Source organism: Crassostrea angulata, chromosome 5, assembly GCF_025612915.1.
Source record: "Crassostrea angulata isolate pt1a10 chromosome 5, ASM2561291v2, whole genome shotgun sequence".
In the NCBI taxonomy this organism is placed as follows: Eukaryota; Metazoa; Mollusca; class Bivalvia; order Ostreida; family Ostreidae; genus Magallana; species Magallana angulata.
This window is the reverse complement of record NC_069115.1, coordinates 12,657,880-12,661,109: the sequence shown is the minus strand read 5'-3', so window position 1 is coordinate 12,661,109 and position 3,230 is coordinate 12,657,880. Positions and strand designations below refer to the sequence as shown.

Below are 3,230 nucleotides of genomic sequence, written 5' to 3'. Positions count from 1 at the left end.
CTTGCGTGACAGCTAGTTTATTTCTTTAACTTGTAACCAGCGCTTTTGGTTTTACTAGCATTTTGTGATACACACACTGGTGCCCGAAAGAATTATCACAGCATAATTTGCAATGTTTTGTTGTTTTCCTAATGCACATGTATGTAACTTAACTTTACTTTTAGAGTAGCCGAGGCTAGAGAATTTCCCGATTAATTTTTTTAAAGCATTTAAGTATGATTGAATAATTTATATGTCACTGTATAAAAGTTTAAATCTCAAGAAAAATGCATCAAAATATGAAATTTTTAATTATCAAAAAGCTATCATTGCATAGTTAACTAAGTAGCGCGAATCGTAATGTGTGCGCAAATAGTAGAATTAACCGAATGCCTGATACTATACATGCAAATTTCATTCATAGATAGATCATAATCATTTCAGAAGTATGAACCCTTTAAATTCGGAGATTATGTCAGGGCTATTCATACATGTATACGTAATAAAACGTACAAATTTAGTGGTTAAAAGCAGAGGGCTAGAGCCGATGGAATCTCTGATAATCTTAAGGCTTTCACGTTTTCGTTGGTAACACATGCAAATGGTCCACGTATTGTAGTCCTTTTTTAAAGGACAGCAACTTGTCTTTTATTTATAATTCATTTTTTTAAAATAAAAATATCAATTTACCATTAAAAACGTATTTTAAGTGCGGTTTTCGATAACTAGGACAGCTTATTTTTCAAAGATAGAAAAACACAAAAATAATGTTTTAGGGATGCGTTCAAGAAGCATATTCAACACATTTTCGTAGAACACCCAAACGTTCTTGGCAATGCATATGATTGCAGGGATGGGAAAAATAGTGACGGAATCAATATTATCTGATAACTTTGCAATTAATTAGTTTCTAATAAAAATAATATGAAGCTTTATTAAATCTATATAACAAAATATCACAACATTGTATTATTCTTTTTTCGAATATCCTAAAGCATTATACGTGTTCCAACAAAGAAGATAAGTACATAAAACATGAGAAACAAAATACTAGGCAGGTTAGATGCTGGATATTTTAAATTTAGTTCTTCAGCTTGTTTTTCTGAAAGGAATTCACGGATGGTCGTTTCTAAGGAATGTTGTGCCAGTAAACCGAAAGTAATTCAGGATTTTTAAACCTTCCTTTTGCGTTTGTGTTTTAGGAAAGAAGGACGAAGAAATATCTCGTGAATTTTTATTTTGAAAATTTGCTTTTAAATAATATCTTCACCCCTGTTTCTGACTAGAAAACAAAGGTACGTATTCCCTAATTAGCTTATAAATGAAAAGAAAATATGGTGTTTTATTAAATGCATGTTACAAAATATAACCAAGCTGTTATCTTCTTTAAGCATTAAATCTTATTTTTATTAGTGTAATCTATTTATTTATGGGAATAAAAGATAAAACGAAATGACGACTAGGACAATATAAGTAAAAATTAATAACAAAAGTGTGTCACAATTTTGAGATGAGAAATAATTTGCTTTAACAATGCATGCATATTGTCATCACGTTTTTCGAAATCAAAGTTCACTTGAATTAGGAAATACGAAAAACATATTGACTCAGTATAGATTGCCCACTACTTTTATAAATAAGAAAAAGACAAGACTCAATCGTTTAAGTGTTATATACTATAATTAAACTCTTTTTTTTAAATGATCAACACTATCTTTTATGATTTGTTAGTTTGATGAAAAAAGATTAAACTTTAACTTAGCTATTACTGTTTAAATTGATAAGTTTTAAACTTTGAATGTAACAAGGTTTTTGTAATAAAAACGTGAGTCGATAATCATAAAACATGTACCTTTTTCCTTTTATAATTTCATTATTATTTTCATCACCAGGCATATATTTTGAATAGCTGTTAGGCAAACGCATGTACCAAAGGTTGTGAAACTACTAAACATACAATAAACCATAAAAGCATGAGTTTCAAACCCATCCCTTAAATAATCCCAGGTAAATATTCGGAAATATGATACTTTAACCCAATGCACGGTTGACTATAGCTAAATCCTTATGTAACTTGAATACACGGCGAATTTTACCTGTATACTGAATAGTGTTTTAAAGACAGCTCACAGGAATGCAATGTAGATACATTTATATGGATGGTCATGTCTTGAGAAAATGGTATTAAAAAACATTAGGTTATTGCGTTATCTTACAAAAGAATGACAATAAACGCGCACTGCTACATGCATGTTCTTCATTATCTTGACACTTTACAATTTTTTATAATTAAAAAGAATGTAATGTTACTTCTGTCCAGTTTATTCAAAATTCACTTGTTATTTTGTAACAATATTTTATATCAACGATACAATTTGAACATTGAATAATTTTTCTGTCATCCGATCAGTTGTGTTAATGTAGTCTCTAGTTGATTGGGAAATTTCCTTAAAATTCTATAAGAAGAAGCTTTCTTGCAACACATTTTTAAAAAACAACCAACAGTATTTGCATGTTGTTGCAGGAAAGATATTGTACATTTAAAAATGCACCTGGCAGATGAGATACTGAATGTTTAATATTTAGTTGCAAAGCGTTTGTTTTCTAGAGAAATTCACGGATGGTCGTTTCTAGGGAATGTTGTACCAGCAAACCGAAAGTAGCTCAATATTTTAAAACCTTTTGCATGTGTGTTAAAACCTTCCTTTTGCGTTTGTGTTTTAGGAAAGAAGGACGAAAACATTTCGTGACTTTTCATTTTGAAAATTTGCTTTGAAAAAAATATCACCACTGTTTCTGACTAGATAATACAGGTACGTATTCCTTAATTAGCTTTTAAATGAAAAAAAAATATGCAGCTTTGTTGAATGCATGTTTCAAAATATAAAAACGCTGTTATCCTCTTTAATCATTGAATGCTATTTTGTGCAATCTATTTACTTCAAAAACAATATTTATCGGAATAATTGATAAAAGGAAATAGTGACTTGGACACCATAAGTATAAATTGATAAGTGTGTCACAATTTTGAAATGAGGAACGATTTGCTTTAATACAGTATGCATGTTGTCAATGGGTTTTTTTGAAATCAAATTTCAATCGAATTAACAATCGAAAAACAAATTGACTCAATATAAATTGCCTACTGCTTACATGTTTGTTTCCTCAAAATTCCTAACAAATCTGAATTAAGAAAAGCACGAAACTCAATCGTTTATATATTATATACAATAATTAAATCGTTCTATTTA

General features: G+C 29.4%; 1 long non-coding RNA gene across 1 annotated transcript in view; it reads left to right on the top strand.

Annotated features, from left to right (window-relative positions):
- Window positions 1-1,143: 1,143 nt before the first annotated feature.
- The window catches only part of LOC128184907 (uncharacterized), a 27,931-nt gene continuing 25,844 nt past the window's right edge, over window positions 1,144-3,230 (top strand). Inside the window, exons 1-2 of the long non-coding RNA XR_008243787.1 lie at window positions 1,144-1,274; window positions 2,704-2,792. This is a non-coding gene — a long non-coding RNA (uncharacterized LOC128184907). The remainder of the gene's footprint in view (window positions 1,275-2,703; window positions 2,793-3,230) is intronic.